At 40.7% G+C, this 26,309-nt stretch overlaps 1 long non-coding RNA gene and 1 pseudogene across 2 annotated transcripts in view; both read right to left on the bottom strand.

Moving 5' to 3' along the window:
- The window catches only part of LOC145514202 (uncharacterized), a 39,495-nt gene extending 15,121 nt beyond the window's left edge, over nt 1–24,374 (bottom strand). The window contains exons 1-3 of one of the 2 annotated variants that reach the window (XR_014059909.1): nt 24,171–24,374; nt 22,688–22,721; nt 7,146–7,490 (exon numbers count right to left, since the gene is read on the bottom strand). This is a non-coding gene — a long non-coding RNA (uncharacterized LOC145514202). Of the gene's footprint in view, nt 1–7,145; nt 7,491–22,687; nt 22,722–24,170 lie in introns of those variants that run through there. The other variant, XR_014059910.1, reaches the window with a different exon arrangement.
- Nucleotides 11,860–12,949, bottom strand: LOC145512449 (52 kDa repressor of the inhibitor of the protein kinase pseudogene; annotated as a pseudogene).
- Nucleotides 24,375–26,309: the final 1,935 nt, after the last annotated feature.

The raw sequence follows: 26,309 nt of genomic DNA, 5'->3' as shown, positions 1-26,309 counted from the left end.
GTGGTTAAGAATCTGTCTGCCAATGCAGGGGACGTGGGTTTAATCTCTGGTCTGGGAACTAAGATCCCACATGCTGCAGGACAACTGAGCCCACATCCTGCAACTACTGAGCCTGCACTCCCTAAAGCCTGTGCTCCACAGCAAGATAAGTAAGCCGCCATAATAAGAAGCCTGGGCACTGCAACTAGAGAGTAAGCCCTTGCTTGGCACAACTAGAGAAAGACCGTGAGTAGCAATAAAGACCTAGCACAGCCAAAAATAAAAAATCAATAAATAACAAGTAAATATTGGCTATATTCCTTGTGTACAATATATCCTTGTAGCTTATTCACTTGCATAGTAGTTTGTACCTCTTAATGACTGATCCCTATCCTGTCCCCCCACCCCACCACCACTAGTTTATTCTCTATATCTTTGAGTCCTTTTCTTTTTGTTATATTCACTAGTTTGTTTTATTTTTTAGAGTCCACATGTAAGTGATAACATTCACTATTTGTCTTTCTCTGTCAGACTTATTTCACTAAACATGATACCCTCCAGGTCCATCCATGTTGTTGCAAATGGCAAAATTTCATTTTTTTAAAAATAGCTGAGTAGGATTTCATCCAGTGTCCTTCTTACCACTGTCTCATGCCACTCATCCACGTACACAGTGACCACAGAGATCTACAGGCTTTCCCTAAGAAATCTACAGCTCAGTGACTTTGAAAGAGGTACCTAACCTTTCAGAGCTGCTGTTCTCACAGTCATACTAATGAAGAGTAATGACTTCATTAAAAGGTTGTTTTGGGGATTAAATTTCCTAACTTTAAGGCATCGAAGCACAGAGATGTTTAAGGAATGTTCTCTCCTTGATTCCCTGACTTTATTTCTCTTTCCTGTCTTTCAACTTTAAGTTCAATACTTTCTGCATAACTCTACCACATATTTCTTATATCTTTCTGCAACTTCAGTGGCACCTGGCTTCATGTCCTGTGCATGCCCCAACTCCTCTCCTGAGCCCAAAGGTAGTCTCAGAAGGATGGGGCAAAGGACTGGGTTAGTTCTGGCTGGTAGTTGCTGAGGGTGGCCTGAGGGTACCACATTTAAGGTACAAGACCAAAGATCAGAAATGATGGAGCCAAAGCTGTTTTCAGGTAATGGAGGTGATGTAGATCCAGGAACAGGGGCAACTAGGCCATCAAAAGGTTTCAAACAAGTACCAGACACTCATGATAAATACTTGTTACCATCAATAAGAAAAGTATGATTTAGGAAATTTATTAGAAACCACTCGTGTTACAACTTACATTTTTTATTAGATCATAACTTCTATCAGTTTTTATTTTTAAAAGTTCAACTCTTATGTCCAGAACAGTAAAGGCATATTTTATGAAAGCCCCAAATTCAGTTTTGACTGTTTCAAGGCTCATGTCTATCACATTCATCACATGGATTTACCTTGACTATAAAAATCCTTGCCATGTATTTTAAGCAGAAATCAGAACAGAATATTGAAGCCATTTTTAACACATAGAACAGCAATTTCTTTGCTGAAATCATATTTCCATTTGTCAAGAGCTGTTGTTCCATTGAGGGAAGCAAACATTATGTCCATGGCAGTGCGTGTCTCATAAAGAAAACATAGAGAAGGGAGCCCTCTTTTCCACAGCGACAAGACTAAGATTTGAATTAATCATTAAGTGAAGGATATTTATTTATGATTAACCAAACTTAGAGGATCATGTAGCAAATTTCCCAAAGAAAGTATTATCTTTCAGATATTCATTTGACATTTGAGGTCTCCTGTATTCATGGTTTCAGAAGCAAATTTATGACTCCATGAATGGGCAAATTATCCTTCAGCTACATGGCTATGATTTATAAACAAACAAACAAAAATACCAATTTATTTCCTTAGTGGATTTCAGAGACAAGTTAAATGTTTAAAATAATTTTTTAAGGTGGTGAAACAAAGGCATTATTGCCACTTATATTTTTTTTTAAAGGTAAGATACTCAGCTCCATTGCATAGCTGTATGTTGCCTGGCTAGTGGCCACCACTATTGTCAATATGTTGCAAATCCATTTGGCTGCTTGACTGTCCTCTGTTGCTGTGGACCACTGCCCATGGCATTGTTGAACCACTCAGATGTGTCTATATCAGAGTGATGACTGAGTCCTGTGGTGCCTAACAAAGGCTTAGAGCAGGGGGAGTGACTGGAGGAGGATATTCATAACAGTGTACGGATCACAAGACAATCATACCCAAAAGTTTCACTTAATTACTATTAATAAGAATAGCTAACATTTGCTGAGCGCATACTGAATGCCAGGCACTGGGTATTACTTGACTGAGTTCTCACAGAAACCCTATCAGTTATCCTACAGTCATAAAGCAACAGCCCCTGCTCCCATCTAGCCCCCACAAACTGAGAGTTCCCCACAGGTAGTACTGACCAGGAGGAAGAACTGAAGAACCTGGAATTTAGCTAGAATGGACTGCAGAGGCTCTGGCTTCCCAAGAAGCTACCTGGGAGGGGTTAGGGTAGGGGTTGAGTAATACAATCCAGAAGTGTAGGGGAGTTCTGTCTGTGGGTGGATAAAACTTAACCCATGAGAGACAGGAGATGAAAGGATTCAGCATTGCTCACTCTTCTGTGTGATGGGCTGTTCTGAGAAATAGTGGCTTCATAAGTGCTCCCTCCCTGGAGACATGATGCCATGGATGGTCAAGCAGCAGCTTTGCAGTGAAGCTATGGCCATCTTGGTAACACATCCCTTATGTTGTTTTCACTTTTTCCCTACCTCACTTCTTTTTTTTCTTACACTTTCTTCCTTAGAATTCCACCCATCAACAAAGCTTCAGTACATAATCTTATGCTTCAAGCTTTGTTTTCTTAGGACTCTATGTTAAAAAGCACTGATACCAGAACTGTTTGTTTATTTTTAAAAATCATTTGTTCACATCACATGGCACATGGGATCTTAGTTCCCAACCAGGGATCAAACCTGTGCCTCCTGCATTGGGAACATGGAGTCATAACCACTGCACCGCCAGAGAAGTCCAGTGGCACTTCAGAGAATAAGTGGGAACAGGATGACTTTGGTAAGCCTCACACATGAAACGACATGCACGAGGACTTCCACTGTTTTGGTAGAAGTCTGGGGCTAGGGTGTCAGGGATGGGGAGCAAGAGAGAAATGAGGTAACAACAGGCTTATCCATCAGCTAGAACTGATGATCAAGTTTTGAGCTTCTTTAGAAAAGTGTGGTTTTAGAAAAGAAGGTTCCATATTCATGAAAAACTTTAATAGACTATATTCCAGAACTGAGGGGGAAATGTAGCTGTAGAGCTGAAGAACAGGTCACTCTTTCTCTCCCTTTCCCCTCTGCCTCTGTGTAGTCTTTGGACCCCAAAGACCACCATCAGAAGTCTTAAGTGATCACCATCAATGCCTGCATCATTGGAAGGACATTTTCACGAGGGTACTGGGAGTGGAAGTGATACCCAAGGGTCTAAACAAGGGGTTGTTGATGGAGCAAGAGAACTTGACTAACTCTGGAGTTCTGCTTCTGTATCTCTAATCCCAGCCAGTGTGGAATAGAGGAGATAAACCCAGACTTTAGTTAGGTGACCTGGGACTTTAAATCCTAACTCTGCCACCTGCTGGTGGCATTGGTTTTGTCCATAAGAAAATTGTGGTAACAATACCTCCCCCGCAGGGTGGCTGTGAGGATAAGGAGTAACATCCCATCTCTGCAGTGCTTGGGAGAAGGTGCTGAAGAAGAGGTAACTCATTTTTTCCTGTTTTAACGTTCACTTAGATATACAAGCATCATCCCAAAGCCTAGTGTTGTTTCTTCCCAAAGCAGTTCCTCCTCCAGACCTGTCTCCTTCCATCAGTAGCTCTGTCAATCTTCTAGACATCCAGGCTAAACACCTGTCATATTGGATTTCTCCTCATTCTTCATCTGCCTGTTTGTAACCAGTCACAAGATCTTACCCTTTTTCTTTCCTTCTACCATCCTTGTCTTATATCTCAGAATTTCCTACCAGGACAGTTGCTGTTCAGTTCAGTTCAGTTCAGTTCAGTTGCTCAGTCATGTCCAGCTCTTTGCGATCCCATGGACTGCAGCATGCCAGGCTTCCCTGTCCGTCACCAGCTCCCGGAGCTTGCTCAAACGCATGTCCATCTTCAACTCCTGGAGCTTGCTAAAATGTCATGTCCATCATGTTGTCTTCTGGCTGGTCTCAAATACCATTTTACTATGGCTACTTCTTTGTGCTACAGTCTTTATGGATCCTTGTTAGCTATGGAATGAAGTCTGAATTCTTATATATATTAAAGCCTTTCACAATCTGGTCATATGGTTGCCGGATTGAGCAAATAAAAATACAAGGTGCCCAGTTTTTAGGTGAACAATCAATTTGAGGGGTTAAAGTATGTCACATGCAATATTGGGGATGTATTTATACTAGTAAGACTTTTTGCTGTTTATCTGAAATTTAAAAGAAATCAGTTCAGTTCAGTCACTCTATGGTGTCTGACTCTGCGACCCTATGGACTGCAGCATGCCAGGCTTCCTTGTTCATTACCAACTCCAGGAGCTTGCTCAAACTCATGTCCATTGAGTCTGTGATGCCATCCAACCATCTCATCCTCTGTCGTCCCCTTCTCCTGCCTTCAATTTTTCTCAGCATCAGGGGCTTTTCCAGTGAGTCAGTTCTTCACATCAAGTGGCCAAAGTATTGGAGTTTCAGCTTCAGCATTAGTCCTTCCAATGAATATTCAGGACTGATTTCCTTTAGGAATGACTGGTTTGATCTTCTTGCAGTCCAAGGGACTCTCAAGTTCAAAAGCATCAATTCTTCGGGTGTCAGCCTTCTTAATGATCCAACTCTCACATCCATACATGACTACTAGAAAAACCATAGTTTTGACTACACGGACCTTTGTCGGCAAAGTGTTGTCTCTGCTTTTCAGTATGCTGTCTAGTTTGTCATAGCTTTTCTTCAAAAGAAATACATTTATTTATTTGGCTGCACCAGGTTTTAGTTGAGGCATGTGGGATCTTTGGTTGCATCATATGAACTCTTAGTTGGGGCATGTGGGACCTAGTTCCCTGACTAGAAATTGAACCTGGGCCCCCTGCACTGGGAACTTGGAGTCTTAGCCACAGGACCATCAGGGAGGTCCTGAGCTAGATATATATATATTTTTAAATGAGAGAACATCTGCCATTCTCTTTCAATCCCCACCTCTCAATCTTCTCTTTCATTTCGTTTTCTTTCCTCCCCAGCATGGAGGCGGTGAGGTGGAGGCGTGGTGGGGGTGAGCGGCATGGAGGCGAGGTGGCAGCTGTCAAAGTGGAGAGGAAGGCACTGCACAGAGCACTTTGGTGCTGTGCCTGCTGCTGTCCAAGAGCAAGGGGAGGAGACAAACGACAGAGCTGGGAGGCCGTTTACACTGAGCAAATAAGAAAGTCGATTGAGCAAATAATATATTGTGGATTATGAGAGCCAGATTTCTCACCATTGGAGGAGGAAACATGGAAAGAGGCAAAGTTCCAAAGAACCCTGGGTGTTGTATTGGTGTTGGAAGTGTTGGTATGAATTCATAGATACACACCTACTTACATTCATAGACTTCCCAGCTCTGTCCTCTGAAAAAAATCTGGAAGCAGTGATGCCCTAGTAGCAGCAATAAGCACATCTAGTAGCCAGATCTTGGTTTCCAAATACCATCCTTCTTTAACATACCAGGAGTCCTTGAAAAAAATGGCTGATTCCAGGGGTGGGGCAGGGAATATACAAGATGGTACTGAATCATGAGAGAATATGAAGTGTTTATATTTGATACTGCTAGAGCAGAGGTCAGGGTGAAACTTGTGCATGTGTATATGTGTGTGAGATAGTCATGAAGCATAGTTTTAGCTCTTTTATTTAGGTTGTTGATCCATTTTGAATTAATTTTTGAGATATTTTACGAAGTAGGAGTGTGGGTATCCAATGGTCCCAGTATCATTTATGAAAGAAATTATTCTTTCCTGTTGAGTCGTCTTGGCATCTTGTTGAAAATCTTTTGGCCATAGATGTATGGGTTTATTTCTGGACTCTCAGTTATATTGTTGGTCTATATATCTATCCTTATGCCAGGACCACACTGTTTTAGGTTAGGTGGCGCTAGTGGTAAAGAACCCGCTTGCCAGTGCAGAAGATACAAGAGACGCGGGTTGGATACCTAGGTCAGGAAGATCACCTGGAGAAGGAAATGGCAACCCACTCCAGGATTCTTGCCTGGAGAATCCCATGGACAGAGGAGCCTGGCGGGCTACAGTCCATAGGGTCGCACAGAATCAGACGTGACTGAAGTGACTTAGCACATAGCCATATAGTAAGTTTGGAAATTGGGAGTGACACCTCCAACTTTGTTCTTCTCTCTCAATATTGTTTTGGCTGATCAAGGCCCCTTGCATTTCCCTATGAATTTTAGAAGATTGGCTTTTCCATTTCTTTAAACAACTTCTGTTATTGGGTTTTGTTTTGGTTTTTTTTGTCTTTTCTTCCCTCATTTTGTTGCACTCTGGATCAAAAATAAGATTGCTTATTTTATTCTTTTTTATTTCACCTCTGCTGTTCTTAAAATGTATAAATAAGTAAGTTCTCAGGTTTAGTTATTAAATTTTTTTTTTATCTACTCCATGTCAAAATGTGTATTTCTTATCGTATAAATAGTTCCATAAATTTTGCCTTTTCCATGAAGCCTTCCCAAATTGATTATTGGGAGGAAAAAAACCACTTAATTCCCTCTCTTCTTTTATTTTTTCCCTCTCTTCTCCTAATGTATTTGGACACGAGAATCCTAAGTTGTTCTTGATTCAGAATTATTCCCAAATATGTTCACTCTTGCTTTAATGAAAATGTACTAAAAATCATAGAATTTAGAGTTGGAGGGGACCTTAGGAATATAATGCAGATTCCTAGTTAAATGGAGTTGAATGAACACTATTCATTTATCTCTGCTGCCTATCCCAAGTCTTCTAAAAGCACAGTAAATTAAAAATGTATAAACGCACAAGACAAAGAACCTGAGTAAGCAGATGACAGCAACCACATTTTGTGGAAACTGACTTAGCAGAGTAATGATTCCCTAAGCTATTAGTGGAGGAAGCCATAGTAAGCCAATTTTTATTTTGATTAATTAATTAATTAATTTAGATTTAAGATTTAAAAGGTTTGGTTGTGCTGGGTCTTCATTCTTGCCCTTGGGTTTTCTCTGGGTGTGGTGAGTGGGAGCTACTGTTCGTTGTGGATCACAGGCTCTAGAGCATGGGCTCAGTAGTTGTGGTACATGCTTTGTTGCTCCGCGGCATGTGGAATCCTCCCAGACCAGGGGTTGAACCTGTGACCTCTCATTGGCAGGTGGATTCTTAACCGCCAGGGAAGTTTCACAAGCCAGTTTTTAGAACCCCTAGGAAAGATTAGGTGGTGGCAGTACCAGATGTCCCTGAAAGAGAGAATGTGAGTGAAACAAACAAAAAGCATAGCAGAGTATAGGAATACCGTACTGAAAATGGGAACTAAGTTAATGTCAGTGTTAGATGGTGAAGTCTCAGCCCCCTTCTGCAACTCAACTCTGAGAATGCTGGCAACCAGGCTTGCTCCACACTCTCCTTGACCCACAGGGAATTGGATAATTCCTCAGTGGGAAAACTTTTGAGCCCAAGAGGGGCAAAACCCTGTAATCCTATATGATCAGCCTACGCTGACGAGCCCAGCCTCCTACCCTGCCTTGCCCCTGCCCCTGGTCTCCTTGCTCCTCGTATACAGCCCAGGCTCACCCTCAGTCAAGGAAAGCCCCAGTGTGAATGACACCAAAAGAAACCCAGAAGACATTAAGGTCATGAAGCTGGCAGGAAAACTTGTTTTAAAAAATTCTATTATCTGTCCTTGCAGATATCTTGCCCCCTCAAAGAAAAAAGACTTTTAAAAGGAGCTTTCAGAAGAAGAAAGACTCTTATAAATTGAAAATACTGGAGTAGAAGTGAAAAATTCAACAGAAAGGAAGGAAAATAAGATAGAGACCCCTAATAACTGAAACCATCTGTACCCACACAGCTTACTGTTTACAGTAAGTATTTATTTTTGGTTTCATTCTACTCATTACAAGTATAACTTTATTATTACAGGGAACTTTTTCAGGAGGCAATGAAAGATATAAATAATATTGTTTATTCCAGAAATTTCCTCCCCCCAAACCCATGTAAATGCTGCGCTTAATAGATAGGATCAAGCAACAGTTTACTCCTCTAGACTCTTTGAAACCTGCATCTCAAAACCCTTCCTAGCTGGGACTCCCAACCCTAAACTGTTAACCCTTGTCCAATCCTAATCAAGCCCTGGCATCGACGGACCTGCCTTAAACCAGATTGCAGAATCTCAGGAATACCTCAGGGGGCTAAGACTCCATCAAGTTTGTCCTCTCCCTTCCTTCACTAAGGATAAACTCAGCTTTGTTTTGTCAAAGGTTGTTTTGGGAGATAGTTTGCCAGAGCCAAACACATCACCTATAAAAAAACTAGTACAAAAGAAAAAAGAGAAAGGATGGAAATGGGACGAAAAGGATAAGAAAGTTAAAAGCCAGTTCAAGAGACCCAACATCCAAATTATAAGAAATCTCAAAAGAGAAAATGATGGGGAGAAAAATATCAAAGAAATAATTCAAGAAAATGCCCTAGAAATTAAGCATGTACATTTCCAGAACAGAAGGTACGATGGATCAGAGGAATTTTATTCCAAAGTTAGAACCGTTGCTAAATTTCAGAGAAGTAGCAGACAATCAGAAAATGAAGGTGGGGTAGGGCAGTTGTTGCTTGCTTGCAGATTAATACTATTGCCACCAGGTGGCAGTAGTGCCTCAAAAGGTATAAGTTGTTTGTTTTTGTTTTTTTTTCTTCATAAAATATCATCTCTTTCCACAGCATTAGAAAGAGGTAGGCTTAGTTTGGAGTCTTTCAGAACTGTGATTTCTTCCTAAAAGACTCTGCTAAAAGGTTACCATACAATCAGCCTGAAGGAAGAAAAAAAGTCTCAATTCTCATTGAGGAATGGCTTATGTGGCTCTGAAGGGGAAAAAAGACCCTTAAGAGAATGAATTCCAAGCCTTACTTTCTTTGTGGACAGGAGACTTCTGTCTATGCAAGGATTATAAAGCATTCATTTATTCTCTCAAGTTTTATTGATGCCTACTGTATGCCAGATACTGAGATAGGCACCACAAATACCCTAGTTTTTTAAAAAAACAAAACAAAACAGATTGGGTCTTTGTCTTCATAGAACTTACATTCTGAGGGGAGAAATATCCAATAAACAATTCAAGTTAAATCATATGTATCTGAGGAATTTGACAGAGGTCAGGATAGAAGTAAGCACAGCAGCTAGGAAGCTATTGCAATTGTCTGGGTAGGAGATACCAGTCACTTGGGTTGTGGTGATGGTATGAGACAGAAAAGTAAGTGAGTTTAAGATATATTGGAGGGTAGAGTTGACAGGACTTGGTCATGGTCTGAACTTGGCCATGTGTCAGTGTGTGGCTTGGCTAGGTGAATGGGTTGCCATTTTCTCAGGTGGAGAAAGCGTGGAGAGAAAGAGATTTTGGAGGGGATGGTGGTTAGAATCAAGAATTCATTGAGGAGTATTTGTTAAATTAGTCTTTCTCCTCAGGCATTCAGGTTCTGGTGGATGTCCCTGATTTAGGCTAGGATGGGCTTTACTCTGATTCCTGTCCAATAGAATGGCTTGGTCTGGCATATTTGTTTTAAATTGGCTCACAGTTGGCATGCATTAAGTTAAAAATTGCTCTAACTCAGTCCCCCATAGAGCAAGAGCAAAATCAGCTGAAATTTGCAGTGGTTTTTTTTTTTCCCCCATGAGTTAGGCATTTGCGTTAAAAGAGAACAGGCCAGAGCATCTTTTAGATTTTACTTTTTGTACTCTGTTCAGAAGTGGTGCGCAATCTCAAAGACAACCGGCTTCTAGAAAATGCAAGGCAAGTTGTTTTGCTGGGTCCTTGAGCTAGTATGTACAGGTAAGTTCCTGAGTGTGATTCTGGAATTTCAGATGTGAAAAATTCTTCCTTTAACTCCGATGATAGAAATCTTTGTCTTTTTTTTTCCTAGCATAGTGCCTGATACATATGTACTCAGTAAATACGTGTTGAATTGAAGCCACTCCATCTGGATTTTTTCCCGAGTCTTCAAACCCTAGTTGAACTCGCCACAGGACTTGAGATAGCTCAGATTATTTGTTTCCCAGAAAGCTATTACATGGGAGGAGGTGCCTCTCCAGACTCATTATGGCTTAGGACCACATCACCAAGTGTTAGGAAAAGACACATCTCCTTCCTTGTTCCTATAATCTTCCTCCATGGGAATATTTTGCCATCATCAATGCAGTGTTAAGACAGAATTTTAAAATCAGCTTAGCCCTGACCATCAGTGTTTTCATTTGTAACCTGGAGGTTGAGTAGTTCTGTACGGTGTCCAGAGTCAGAGGTTACCTCAGTTACCTTCTCTGATTCACTCTTTGCACCTTTGTTTTTTGTTTTGTTTTTAGTATTTATTTATTTATTTTTGGCTGCATTAGGTCTTAGTTTCGGCACAAGGGCTCTTCATTGTGGCGCGTGGGCTCGGTAGTTGTGGCTCGAAGGCTTAGTTGCCCTCTGGCATGTGAGATCTTAGCTCCTTGACCAGGGTTCCAGTCATGTCCCTTGCATTGCAAGGTGGATTCTTAACCACTGGGCCACCAGGGAAGTCCCCATGCTTTCATACAGTTTAGAACAGTGCTTTTTAGACTTGTGGATGTGAAGGAGAAGCCTAGGACAGCTTCAGCTCCCCTCACCAATTTGCAGAAAACCCACAACTCCCTCCAGAATCATAATTCATATGTAAAAACAAAAAAAGTTTATAAATTATACATAAGAGCATCCTCAGAAAACACATGTTGTTTTTATTTTAATGTAACTTGCATTCAAAGTTAAAAACAGTGTGATAACTACCCAGAGGGCTTGGCTTCCCTTAGACAAATTGTTTAGCTTCCCTTCAGGCCAGGTTGCTACCCATAAGTGTCTCCCAGGTAAAAAATCTGACATTCCCACTGCCTAGAGATTTGTTAACAACTGTTGTTAAAGAGCAGGAGCCACTGCTGGCAGAGGAGTAGCATTCCCCTGAAAACTGAGTCTCTCACTCCTGGTCTTTCCTTTTCTCCCACCCATTAGATTATGTTGTTTCTATGCTGTGGCCTGTATTCTGGATTTTCAGGAGTCTGTCCTTATTTCTCTTGTGTGATTCTTGTTTTCCTGATCCAAAGCTTTTTATGTAATAAACTTTTGTGGGAAATGACATGCGACATGTCTAAAGTCCTGTGAAAAGTCCCCCTTGAATGTCTGCCTGAAGTGATCAGTAAGGGAAAGTGATGCTATGTCTAGAAGGCAGACTGTGTTGTAAGTTCTTTTAAAGCAATGCAGATACAGGATATTTAAACAAAGTGAAATTCTGGGATACTTTTTGTGGAGTAAGTTTTCATTCAAAGCATTTGGGGAAGGTAGTCTGGAAATATCATACTTATACTTACAGCTCAGTCTAAATAATAAAATGCATAAAGTAGTTTTTCCATGTATTGTTGTTGTGTTGTTTAGTCACTAAGTCGCTTCTAACTCTTTGCGACCCCATGGACTATAGCCTGCCAGGCTCTCCTGGTCATGGAATTTTCCAGGCAAGAATACTGGAGTGTGTTGCCATTTCCTACTCCAGGGGATCTTCTCAACTCAGGGATTAAACCTATGTCTCCTGAGTCTCCTGCATTGGCAGGCAGATTCTTTACCACTGTACCATCTGAGGTCTGTGGAATTTCCAAGGAAGTTTCATTTGAGTGTTAAGTTTGGTTATCAAATTTATGGCTTCCTCAAACCAAAATCCATGGTAAGTTTTAATATTTTCCATCACCTCATCAGTGAATGCAATGCTGCAGTCATCCTGCTAACTGCAAAGAAAACATCAAAGATTTGCCCTCTGGAGATTTTCTCCAAAGACTCTTGAAAATGATAGGACTTTAAAAAAAAAAGGTTAAGATACAACACTTCAAGGGACAACCGTGATAAATATGAAATGAAAATCTGTTGATATACTGCAAGAACAAATGCTCGGCCAGCTAGACTGTTATTTCATCTCAAATTTGTGTCACCATGATTACCATCTAAACATAAAACAAGTGCTTGCAGGAGATCTATTAAAATTTCAAAAGCATCATGCTTATCTATCCACTGAGAATGATAAATTTCCTTCAGGTCATTACCCTTCTCGTTATTCTGAGAAGAGACAGAAATTACATTGTCAAATTCTGAAATAGTTGTGGTAATTGATGTATAAAAGAACAAACTTCCTCAGTTGTTTTCAGTGCAACAGGTATGCCCATAACAGACACTGATCTTGCCAACCAAGTGCATAAAGCACGGGAAGCATAGAGTGTGTAGATAGCTTAGAGATAGTGGTGGTGGTTTAGTTGCTAAGTCATGTCTGACTCTTGCAACCCCACGGACTATAGCCTGCCAGGCTCCTCTGTCCATGGGGATTCTCCAGGCAAGAATACTGCAGTGGGTTGCCGTTTCCTTCTCCAAGGGATCTTCCCGACCCAGGAATCGAACCCAGGTCTTCTGCGTTGCAGGCAGATTCTTTACCGACTGAGCTACAAGGGAAGCCCCAAAATACTTCCCTACAAGTTGTGAAGCAACAGCGTTCATTTTTGAAGAAAATCTACTGGACACAACGTCTGACTGGCCATGACTGTGCTCCATTTTTCGTCCTACTTCTTAGTTATTCCAGTGTGAAGTTATACAGCTGGCATTTCTGTGTCAGCTTCATGAGGAAGGAAGCCTACAGATTCTTCTCTCGGTATGAAATTTATCAGCATAGCTCACCAGCATGGTGTCCTTCCCCTGCTATGTTCACCATCGTCATGATCATGAGTCGCTTACTTCCCCAAGGGTTTCTTTTTAGCAGCTGACTCTGCTGTTTCTCCACAGAACACGTTAACTGGTGTCGTCTCAAAGTGCCTTCTTAGGACCTTCTCACTGCCTTCTCACCAGGATTTGTCTTGCACTTCAGCGATGTTTGAGATTCATCAAAAGCAAAGAGAATTTATAGGAGTTCATCAGCCTCATGTCCATCTAGAGGTAGGTTTTGTTTTATATAAGAATTGAAATTTCAGTGCAAGCTATTATGTTTAAAATAAGAGTATACTGTACAGCATAGGGGAATATAGCCATTATGTTGTAATAAGTTTAAATATAATCTACCCTATAAAAATATTGAAAATGTTGTATACCTGAAACTAATATTGTAAATCAACAATGGTAATGTGGTGATGTTGCTCAGTTGTGTCTGACTCTGTAGCCCAAGAGGCTCCTCTGTCTATTGAAATTCTCTAAGTTACTATTCCTTTCTTCAGGGGATCTTCCTCACCCAGGGTTCAAATCCAGGTCTCCTGCATCACAGGTGGATTCTTTACCATCTGAGCTACCAGGGAAGCCCTCAAAATCAACTATATTTCAGCTTTAAAAAAAATTTCTTTTAAAAAAAGTCAGATAAAGGTTTTAAGTATTGTTTCCATTCTCTTCAAGAGTTAAAGATAAAATATCTTCATCTAGTTCATCTCCTTCTTTTGTGCTGGGTTCTGAGCATTGCTGTTTGTGTCCTTATATTTTTGTTCCCGTTCAGAAGTTTTACTGATTTTGGTTTTAGCTTTTTTGTTGTCTATTTTGTTTTGATGTTTCAGTGTCCCAATTTCATCTTCACTCAATTCTTCTGTTTTCTGTTAGGCAGATTGTTCAGATGACTGGTGAGATAAAGATATACTGTAATGACTATTTCTTCAGAGCATAGAGGTCTTCGAGTATTTGGCACATAACTGATGCTTTCAATGCTTTATCTTCTAAGTTTTGTCTTCTTAGGTCTGCTCTCCTGCACTTTTTCACCTGCTCTGCATCTGTCCAGGTCCTCCAGGGAACATGAAGAAGACCATTACTGACTTTTCCTCATGCAGCAGGGGCCATTAAAGAGCTCGGCATCCTCACCTTGCATGTCTGGCTTCCCCCTTCCTGTCTCCTCAGGGCAGCCCATCCTCAGGTAAGGTTGGTGGGGAGAGAGTCAGCCTAACTCCAATTCCATGCCCAAACTATCAATTAAATGTGAGAGTAGAAAAAGACTATTTTTAGGTATGCAAACATTCCTCCTAAAACTTAACCTCTCTTACATTCTGAGGTAGGCATGCTTCTAAACTGCCCCTCAGTAATTTTGCCTCTGTGTGTGGGCTGGACCTAATAGTTTGCTTCTAATAAGTAGAACATGGCAAAAGTAATGGATGTCACTTCCAAGATTAGGTTACAAAAGACTGACTTGGTTATGTTGTCATTCTCTCTTGCTTGCTGTGATGAAGTCAATTCATTGTAATTCAAATGTGACTACTAGCATACTTCATACTACTTAATGTTAGAAAGCTTTTCTAGTATAGACTAGCATCATAAATTTTAAGTATTACTGAACAAAGCTAGTGGAGGTGATGGAATTCTAGTTGAGCTATTTCAAATCCTCAAAGGTGATGCTGTGAAAGTGCTGCACTCGATTTGCCAGCAAATTTGGAAAACTCAGCAGTGGCCACAGGACTGGAAGAGGTCAGTCTTCGTTCCAATCCCAAAGAAAGGCAATGCCAAAGAATGCTCAAACTACCGCACAATTGCACTCATCTCACATGCTAGTAAAGTAATGCTCAAAATTCTCCAAGCCAGGCTTCAGCAATACGTGAACCGTGAACTTCCAGATGTTCGAGCTGGTTTTAGAAAAGGCAGAGGAACCAGAGATCAAATTGCCAATATCTGCTGGATCATCGAAAAAGCAAGAGAGTTCCAGAAAAACATCTATTTCTGCTTTATTGACTATGCCAGAGCCTTTGACTGTGTGGATCACAATAAACTGTGGAAAATTCTGAAAGAGATGAGAATACCAGACCATCTGACCTGTCTCTTGGGAAACCTGTATGTAGGTCAGGAATCAACAGTTAGAACTGGACATGGAACAACAGAGTGGTTCCAAATAGGAAAAGGAGTATGTCAAGGCTGTATATTGTCACCCTGCTTATTTAACTTACATGCAGAGTACATCATGAGAAACGCTGGGCTGGAAGAAACACAAGCTGGAATCAAGACTGCCGGGAGAAATATCAATAACCTCAGATATGCGGATGACACCACCCTTATGGCAGAAAGTGAAGAAGAACTAAAGAGCCTCTTGAGAAGGTGAAAGAGGAGAGTGAAAAAGTTGGCTTAAAACTCAACGTTCAGAAAACTAAGATCATGGCATCTGGTCCCATCACTTCATGGGAAATAGATGGGGAAACAGTGGAAACAGTGTCAGACTTTATTTTTTTGGGCTCCAGAATCACTGCTGATGGTGATTGCAGCCATGAAATTAAAAGACGCTTACTCCTTGGAAGGAAGGTTATGGCCAACCTAGATAGCATATTTAAAAGCAGAGACGTTACTTTGCCAACAAAAGTCCGTCTAGTCAAGGCTATGGTTTTTCCAGTGGTCATGTATGGATGTGAGAGTTGGACGGTGAAGAAAGCTGAGTGCTGAAGAATTGATGCTTTTGAACTGTGGTGTTGGAGAAGACTCTTGAGAGTCCCTTGGACTACAAGGAGACCCAATCAATCCATCCTAAAAGAGATCAATCCTGGCTGTTCATTGGAAGGACTGATGTTGAAGCTGAAACTCCAATACTTTGGCCACCTCATGCGAAGGGTTGACTCATTGGAAAAGACCCTAATGCTGGGTAGGATTGGGGGTGGGAGAAGAAGGGGACGACAGAGGATGAGATGGTTGGATGGCATCACCGACTCTATGGACATGGGTTTGGGTAGACTCCAGGAGTTGGTGATGGACAGAGAGGCCTGGCGTGCTGCAATTCATGGTGTCGCAAAGAGTCAGACACGACTGAGCGACTGAACTGAACTGAACTGGACAAAGTATCTAGGGAAAATGTGGAAACAGTGGCAGATTTTATTTTCATGGGCTCCAAAATCATTGTGGGCAGTGAGTGCAGCTATGAAATTAAAAAAACGCTTGCTCCTTGGAAGAAAAGCTGTGAAAACCTAGATAGCATATTAAAAAGCAGAGACATCACTTTGCCAACAAAGGTCCATATAGTCAAAGCTATGATTTTTCCAGTAGTTATGTACTGATGTGAGAGATGAACCATAAAGAAGGTTGAGCGCTGAAGAATTGATGCCTTTGAATTGTGGTGTTGGAGAAGACTCTTGAGAGTCCCTTGGACTTCAAGGAGATCCAGTCAGTCAGTCCTAAGGAAATCAACCCTAAATATTCATTGGAAGGACTGATGCAGAAGCTTCAATATTTTGGCCACCTGATCAGAAGAGCTGACTCATTGGAAAAGATCCTGATGCTGGGAAAGATTGAAGGCAAGAGGAGAAGGGGACGACAGAGGATGAGATGTTTGGACAGCATCACTGACTCAGTGGTGAGTCTGAGCAAAGTCCCGGAGATAGTGAGGACAGGGAAGCCTGGTGTGCTGCCATCTGTGGAGTCACAAAGATTCAGACATGACTGAGCAACTGAACAACAACAAAGTATCTGAAACCACAACCGTGTCAAGCACTGAATCTTAGCATTCCATGTGGGCTCTTACATTTTTTCAGTTAATATCTATCCTCATTATTTATCGGTGCACAATAAACTGCCTTCAAACCTAGTAACATAAAAACAACAGCAGTTTTATTATCCTTATGGAATTCAGATGGCATGGTGGGGACCTTTTATCTCTGCTCCACAATGTACAAAATCTCTGCAGAGAAGACTCAAAGGCTGAGGGGGGATTTGAAAGGCTGGAAACTGGAATCATGTGGAGGCTTCCTCACTCTCATGCTGGCACTTGGATGACATGAAGCACCTGTGTGGGTCCTCTCTCTCTGATGTGGGCTTCTCCCAGGATAGTGGCCAAGTTCCAAGAGGAAGCTGAGTGTTCCAGGAGACACAGGTGGAATCTCTGTGGCCTTTTATGACTTCACCTCAGCAATCATAGCACTTCCCTTGTGTCTCAGTGATAAAGAATCACCCTGCGATGCAGGCGACCTAGATTTAATCCCTGGGTCAGGAAGATCCCCTGGAGAAGGGAATGGCAAACTCAAGGCAGCATTCTTGCCTGGAGAATCCCATGGACAGAAGAGCCTAGGGGGCTACAGTCCATGGGGTTGGAAAAGAGTCAGACATGACTGAGCAGCTAACACTGTCACTTTTCAGCAGTCACAGAGCATCACTTCTTCCATACTCAATTGATGGCAGGGATCAGCAAATTATCGCTTGATGCTAAATCCATCCTGCCACCTGTCTCTATAAAAAAGGTATCATTGGAACACAGCCATGTCCATTCATTTACAGACCTTCTATGGCTGCTTTCATGCTCTGATGCAGAGTTGAGTAGTTGCAACAGAGACCATATGGTCTGCAAAACCTAAAATATTTACTATGTGGTCCTTTAAAGAAAAGGTTTGTTGAGCCCTGCTCTATTGGTTAAACCAATCACTAACCTTTCTGTGTCAAGGGGAGGGAACAGACCCTGCTCTTGGAGGGAGGTGTGTCAAAGAACGTTCAGCCATTTAAAACATCACCATGGCACCTGCTTACCTCTTGGATTTTTAAAAGATTATTTATTCATTTATTTTTGGCTGAGTCTTTGTTGCTGCACGTGGTTTCTCTTGTTGCAGCAAGTAAGGGCCACTCTTCTTTGAAGTGTGCAGGCTTCTCATTGCAGTAGTTTCTCGTGTTGCCGAGCATAGGCTCTAGAGCGTGGGCTCAGTGGTTGTGGCACACAGGCTTAGTTGCCCCTCGGGGTCTTCCCGGACCAAGGATTGAACTTGTGTCCCCTGCATTGGTAGGTGGATTCTTAACCACTGGACCACCCGGCAAGCCTAGCCTCTCATATTTTAATCCTTGTTTGGCTTTTAATTTTGTAAGCTACTTAAAATAGCTCTTCTAACTCTTTGTATACTAAAGTTCTGTTAGAGAAAGTTGAAAGTGAGAGTCAACTATGTTATTTTAAGCTTTATTATTTTTTCTTTTTAAACTTGTTTGTGTCAGCTCCTGTGGGTAAATATTTGGCTGGTAGTTGTTTAAAAAAAAGGTTAGAAAGGTTAATCTGTGTTCACAGAGTTAATATCAGGGATAAGGAGGACCTTTAGTTCCTAGAAAAAAACAAGTAGAAATGGTAAACAATTGTCCAAAGAGTTAAGCTTCCCTTGGTCAAGAAGGTTCAGGTTTTAAAAATTATTAACTACTTACTTATGAAAAAAATTTTACTTAAATATGCTATATTGGTGCCATTTTAATTAATCCCCCAATTCCCTCATGTGTGGAATGAGGGGTGTGGGTAGTTGGTGGCTGCCATTGCAGGCTTCATATTCAGATCATCAGGAGCTCTGGTCCCCATCCTAGGTAATTAAATCAGAATGTCTGAGAATAAATTGGGATTGAGCTCAATAAATACTAGAGGAGAAAGAAATTCATAAAAACTATCTCAGTATATTTTCTTGAAATATTTCCTACAATCACAAAGTCCTGTCATATCATTCCTGATGTGGGGACGAAGTGAAACTATTATAGCTCACAGCTACTCCAAGAAAGACCTGCTTCTACTTCAGTTAAGCACTGCATATTCTGGGCCAACGGCTTCCCAGGTGGCTCAGTGGTAAAGAGTCTACCTGCCACTGCAGGAGGTGCAGGAGACACAGTTTTCATCCTTGGGTCGGGAAGATCCTCTGGAGAAGGGAATGGCTGCCCATTCCAGTATTCTTGCCTAGAGAATCCCATAGACAGAGGAGCCTGGTGGGCTACAGTCCACGGGGTTGCAAAAGAGTCAAACACGACTTAGTGACCAACCAACAAACATTCTGAGCCAAACTGGAATGCCCTGAAATTCTTCAAAGGAGAAAGAAATGCTCAGATGACCAAGAGCAAAGCTTTTGCTTTGGAATTCTCCTTAATAGCTAACACAAGACTAAACAAAACCTCCTCCCCAAAAGCTTATCTTGTGGGTCCATCCTGAAGGTGAGTGATCCCTTAGCCACCCTACAGATTGTGGACAAACTAGATATCCCCAGTCTCCTGGCAAAGACATGACTGAATGCAGAATAAGTACGCTGAAGGGATTCCTTATGATAGTGGCTTCTGGAAGACACTATACGAGAAAGGTACGCTACCTTGAAAATAGTTACTGATATTTAGACAACGTTCCTAAGGATCAAGTAGACTGGACCAAAAGAACACCACATTTAGGGTACCTGTGTTCTAGGAATTCAGTGGAAATTCCCCTGGGATTTACATTTTGTCTTCACTAAGGGACTAACTGTGCTTAGTCACTCAGTTGTGTCTGAATCTTTGTGACCTCATGAACTATAGCCCGCCAGGCTTCTCTGTCCATCCAGATTTTCCAGGGAAGAATACTGGAGTGGGTTGCCGTGCCCTCCTTTAGGGGATCTTCCCAACCCAGGTATCGAACCCAGGTTTCCCATATTGCAGGTGAATTCTTTCCATCTGAGCCACCAGGGAAGCCCAAGGAAACCCTAAAGAACTAGAGCACTTGTTAAAACAGTAAGAAAATGCCTACATACATGTTCCAGATCCACTACTCTGGAAGAGGCAGGTAAATAACCATATTACATGACCAATATGTTATATTAGGGGGCTTCCCTGGTGGTTCAGACAGTAAAGAATCTACCTGCAGTGCAGGAGACCTGGGTTTGATCCTTGGGTTGGGAAGATTCCCCTGGAGAAGAGAATGGCTACCCACTCCAGTATTCTTGCCTGGAGAATTCCATGGACAGACGAGCCTAGCAGGCTACGCTCTGTGGGGTTGCAAAGAGTCGGACACGTCTGAGCAGAATTTTTTTAATTGCTATATTTGGAGTTTACGTTCCTCAGTGGATCAGTGTCTGGGGTACTCTGGCTTTTGTCAGAAACTTAACAAAAGTCATGTAGACATACATCACACTCCTTGCAGTGGTAGCAAAGTCACCAGTCATCAAGGCATGGATTTCAGAGAGCAACAGCCGGAATACACAGACAAGTTAAAAGTTCCTCTGTATGCAAACAAGAATGATCGTCAGGGCTGGATATGGGAAGCCCCAGATTAAATAACACCAGCTACTCTTCAATATTCAAAAAACTAAGATCATGGCATATGGTCCCAGCACTTCATGGAAAATAGAGAAAAAGTGGAAACAGTGACAGATTTTACTTTCTTGGGCTCCAAAATCACTGTGGATGGTGAGTTCAGGCATGAAATTAAAAGACGCTTGCTCCTTGGAAGAAAAGCTATGACAAGCCTAGACAGCATATTAAAAAGGAGAGACATCACTTTGCCGACAAAGGTCTGTATAGTCAAAGCTATGGTTTTGCCAGTAGTTATGTACTGATGTGAGAGTTGGACCATAAAGAAGGCTGAGTGCTGAAGAATTAATGCCTTTGATTTGTGGTGCTGGAGAAGACTCTTGAGAGTCCCTGGGACAGCAGGGAGATCAAATCAGTCAATCCTAAAGGAAATGAACTCTGAAAATTCATTGGAAGGACTGATGCTGAAGCTCCAATACTTTGGCCACTTACGCTAAGAGACAGCTCATTGGAAAAAACCCTGATCCTGAGAAAGATTGTAGGCAGGAGGAGAAGGGGGCGACAGAGGATGAGATGGTTGGATGGCATCACTAACTCAATGGACATGAGTTTGAGCAAACTTGGGGAGATAGCAAAGGACAGGGAAGCCTGGCGTGCTGCAGTTCATGGAGTCACAAAGAATCAGACACAACTTAGAGACTGAACAAGCTACTCTGCTCATGAAACAACCCCAGAAGTAGAAAGAGCAAGTTATTTTACTATGAGAACCTGAATGTGGAGAATTAAGTTGTCAACCATCAGGAAAACCTCAGGTTAACTGAACAATGGGAATAAGTTTCTGTCATTGAGGAAAGTACCTGCAAGAAAGTTATTGAAAAACCTCTGTACCCAGCAGAGCTCTGGGAACTCTGAGATGAGTTGCACTATCTGAGATTACTTAATGAAAAAGGTATATGCTACTTACCATAACCAGAAGAATGTTTCTTACTGAACTCAAAGAGTTTCTGCAGCTGCTGTGTCCAATGTAACCTACATTAACCTGGCCATCCTCCAGCAAGATGGCAAAATAAACAATAAAAACTTATGCTCCTTTCACTTAATCCCCAGAACTGTGTACTGCTATAATGTGGGTGAGTTTTCTGGCCTGAATGCTAGTTTTGTTTTGGCTTCACTTAGTGCCCCTGGAGTTTACTTTGTATGGAATATGCTTTCCAGGTCTTTCCTAAGGTTCCCCAGTGTAGGGATGGCTACTTAAATAAGCACAGGGAAAACTGCTCTATCGCTAGTAACACACAAAGTTGACTCAGTTTTCTATTTGCAGATTACCACCCTGAGGTCATTTATGAACTTAACTATCTCATCATATAGATTTTTGATCCAGCCACCATAGCTGAATTAGGTTTTTTCCTGAATCAGTATTTTTATTCCTCTAATATATTATTTAAATTTTTTAAAATGTTGTATTGGAGTACAACAGATTAACAAACAATGTTGTGATAGTTTCAAGTGAACAGTGAAGGGACTCAGCCATACATATCCATACATATATATGTATCCATTCTCCCCCAAATTCCCCGCCCATCCAGGCTGCCATATAACATTGAGCAGGGTTCCTTGTGCTACACAGTAAGACCTTGTTGATTATGCATTTTAAATATTGCAGTGTGTACATGTCCATTCCAAACTCCCTATATTCCCTTATTATAATGAAAGCCAAGCCTCTTTGCTCTACAACTCTGATAGGAAATTATCAGTCTACAGCTGGCCTGCTAGAGAGTGAAGGAAAGACAGGGTGATAACTATTTCTCTAAACTGAGTTCCTTGAAAGAATCAGTATTTGAGACATAGTGATGGGTAGCAGATCATTCTCATCAGCCAAGAATTTCAGGATAAGAAAGCAGCCTCTGTTACGCTGACGTTGCACATTGACTCCTCATCTTTTGCTGGCTGCCTCAGTGATGGCTGTACCTGGAGCCTTTGCTGTATTGAAACTGATCTGCCTGGCAGTGGGAGAGTCCAAATCCAGGATAAAAAGTGGTAGAGGAAGTAGACAGTGGTAGAGGAAGAACATAGAGTAGCTTCTACATTCTATTTCACACTGATATCCCACCATAATAAAAATATTCTTTCTTGACATTTTACCATATTCATCTTTGGGTAGAGTATATTCTCTTGTTACTTCTAGAATAATCTTCTTTCTTGTCAGACACCATGGACAGACACTTGGCCCTGAATTCTATTGCTTTTTTCCCCCAAGTTTGCCTGTATAGTGTATAGCAGTTTTCTCTAATTGAGTTGTTCTCAGACCCATAAATCTTAACAGTTTTCAGAAAATGTGCCATAAAGATAATTTCTAACATTAACAATAGTGGGGCTCAGAACCTCTTGGCAACTGCTACCAATGGAGCATAACCTTATCCCATAGCAACTGAGATTCTGGGGATTAAACTTCTCTGAATAAGTTTACAACTTACCAGTAGTTGTCCCAGTATAAGAATATATATCTCTCTGGAATAGAAGAATGGGCAGGAAATGAGTAACAGTACATTTCTATACATAACCAGCTCACAGAAGCACAAGTCACATCCATGCCAGCTTTATTGTGTTAACAATAAAATGTGAAGGAGAACAATAGAATCCCCTCCAGTGTAGTATGGAAACCAACACAGGGTTGGTGCCTGGAAATGAAAATGGAACTATGGAAAACCATCATCTGAATTTTAACTCTTTTCTGTATTTTAGCCCCAGGCTGAAGGTGCTAATGAACACTAAAATTTCTGTAAGTAACTAGAGGTCAAAGAGAAAGAAAAAAATGGAAGAGCCACAGACTTAATAGCCAGCCCTCTAGAACTGATAATAGATTCCTTTCCTAGTTAATCCACCCCACTCCCAGTGAGTCAGCGACATCACTGGTCCCAGCAACATCACAGAATGATTTTCAAGTTCATAATGTAAAGAAGACCAGCCTCCCCAGCCTGTCAATAAAGGATAGAATCACTCTTCTTGTTTCCCACCCCTTAGTCTTCATTTTTCTTAATTTTTTTCCCATATAATTGGGATGATGGAAAGACCTTTGGCAGGAGGAACAGAACTTCTCACATCTACTTTCTCTTTCTTATGAAAGGGCTTGTTCTTTGTTCATTTACCAATCTTGGCCTTGGCTGGGATCATGTGAGAAAACTCTAGTGAGCACAATAGGAACTCCCCACTTTCCTTTTCCTCCTGTTAACCCTTTGGAAGATTACAGTCTTAGAAATGGGAATATTTCGTTAGGATCATAGTGAAAGGCCTAATGGAACATTTGTTTCTATACAATGCAGAACATGAATACTGAATTTATTAAAATGATCAGGAACCAAGAGAATAGAAATGGTGTCAGTTCCCTATGCCCTTGATAAGTAGATGAACAGAGTATCAGTAATGGAAGGCAGAACAAAACTATGTTTCTTAAGAATAGTTAAGAAACTTTGAAATAGGAAAGAAACACTTTCCTTTGTTTTTTGTTGAAATTCAAGGAAAAGAAGAGAAGAGTCAAGAGATAGATGTTTAGGAGTATTTTAAAGCACCAGTTTGAACTTTTGCTCTCATAGGATAGGTTTTGGATTAGATTTGCAAAGCTAGCATTCCAGAAATTTTTTAATTTCTACCTAGGTATTAATTAAGCTACCACTAGGTGCCATTCTCACAGATAGTGGTTTCGAGGGTCAAAGATTGACATGCTTTTGATTTTTTAAAAAGAAATAATATTCTCATAAAGGAGCTAGGCACAAATAATTCCTAGAATTATCCTTAAGTATAAAGAATTATACACAATTGGAAGCATTTTCAAAAAATACATAGGTGTAATTAATTTTATCCTATACTTATTTCGGTGTTATCAATCATTGCTTATTCTAGTATTATCTTTCTCACTTCATTTTATCCAAGCCTTAAGAAGAACAAAATTTTCAAATTTACCCTGAACTCCTCTTGAGTTTGGTCCTCCAAGGCCCGTCACCACAGTTCTGGGACTTTCAGCAGCTCTATCAGCTACGTAAACCTCTTACTTCTTCCATGGAGGCTTTAGCAGCTTTAGACTGGTGTCTGCTAGTCTTGAACAAGCTTAGGTGGCTTTGCCCAGTGTGCCCAGTGCACAATATCCCTGAGTACTCAGAGCTTTTTGCTTCCTCAGCCAAAGAAGAATTAGAGGGAGAACACACCTCCTTGACTACCTTTGTGATGGTTAAGTCTGTGTCAGCCTGGCCCAGTTGTTTGGTCCAACACCAGTCTAGGTGTTGCTGTGAAGTTATTTTTTAGATATAATTAACATTTAAATCAATAGACTTTTAATTAAGCCGTTTACCTTCCATAATCTAAGCAGAGCTCATCTCATCAGTTGAAGGCCTTAAAATCAAAGACTGAGGTTTCCCAAAGGAAGAGGAATTCTCCTCAAGATTGCAGCATAGAAACTCTGCCTGCCTGCCCTAAATACTTCAGACCTTCCAACCTCTAAATTTGCATGAGCCAATTCCTTAAAATAAATCTCCCCCTCTCTTTCTCCTATTGGTTTTGTTTCTCTGTAGAACCCTGACTAATAAAACCTTTCTAAAGTTATTTCTAGTGAAATAAGTCAGAGAAAGACAAATAGCAAATGATATTACGTATTTGGAATCTAAAAAAAAATAAAAATGGACTCATATAAACAGAAAATGCTGGTGGTTGGTGGTTGCCAAGAGAAAGGGGATGATGGGGATGGGTGAAGGGGTCAAAGGTACAAATTTTCAGTTATAAGAAGTAAGTTCTGGTGTCTTCCCGGGTGGTTCAGTGGCTAAGACTCTGCACTACCAGTGTAGGGGGCCTGGGTTCTATCCCTGGTGGGGGAACTAGATCTCATTAAGAGTTTGCGTGCCACAACCAAAGATGCATGCCACAACAAAAATTGAAGGTTCTGTGTGCCACAACTAAGACCTGGCACAGTCAAATAAATAATAAACATTTTTTAAAAAAATAAAGATGTTCTAGGATGTAATGTACAGCGTGATGACTGTAGTTAATAATACAGTACTGTATATTTGAAAGTTGCTGAGAGTAGATATTGAAATTGTAATCACTAGAAAACAACATATGATTATATGAGATGAAGAATGTTTACTAGACTATTGTAATCATTTTGAAATGTTTACATATATCAAGTCATTATGTTGTACACTTTAAATTAATACAATGTTATATATCAATTACACCTCAATAACTTGGGAAAAAAGAAAGCTATTCCTTTGTTTTTGCTTTTAGCATTTTTTTCTTTGAAACCAGAATTAAGCTTCTAATCTGCTTCAGTTACTTGCATTTATTTTCAAGCATTTCTTCATGGGTTCATGGGTTTCCTTAGTAATAGCTCTAACAGATTTCTATTGTGCAGCTTCTTTTTTTTTTTTTAAAGAACCTCATTATTCAACTATCTTTTCCAGAGAAGAACATTACAAAATTACATTTAATAGAAAATACAGTTAAAACATAAATACAAAGTGATTTCTTCGTACTCCTTTGTCCCAATTTTGTCAGCTGGAGCTCTTAAAAGTATTTCAAGTCTTTGAGGATATCTATTAGATAATGTCTATCTCTTTTTTTTCCCTTTACTCCCTGAGATGAAAGTTTTATTTATTTTCATGTTTTAAGTAAAACATTTCTGTAAAGTTTTTAAGTATTTCTGGTGGCATATTTGGTTTCATGAGTGCTTCGAGTCTGGAGCCTGTTTGGAATTCTGACTTTTCCACTTAGAACATCAGTGGGACTGGACAAGCTACTTGTTCTCTCCTTAGTGTCCTCATCCATAAAATAAGAAGGGCAGGAGAACCTGCCTAGTAAAGTCTGCCTAGTAAACCTGCATGGGTGAAATGCTCTAGGATTGTGGCTGGGGCTCATCAAGGGATATGAAAGAGTCTTCTGGGATGTGACATATTTATTAATCTGATCTATTAAGTGGTTTAGCTATTCTGTGTCATGTTTACCATTCTGAGTTAAGAAGGACTTTCCTGACTAGTATATTCATTGCTTCTTCTTGGTTTTTGTCAGTTTTCTTGACCTTGTCAAAGTCAACTTTTGGTTTCATTTTCTCTA

Source organism: Giraffa tippelskirchi, chromosome 7 (assembly GCF_054371585.1).
Source record: "Giraffa tippelskirchi isolate mGirTip1 chromosome 7, T2T-mGirTip1v1.2.pri, whole genome shotgun sequence".
NCBI lineage: Eukaryota > Metazoa > Chordata > Mammalia > Artiodactyla > Giraffidae > Giraffa > Giraffa tippelskirchi.
This window is presented reverse-complemented; position numbering and strand designations above follow the sequence as displayed.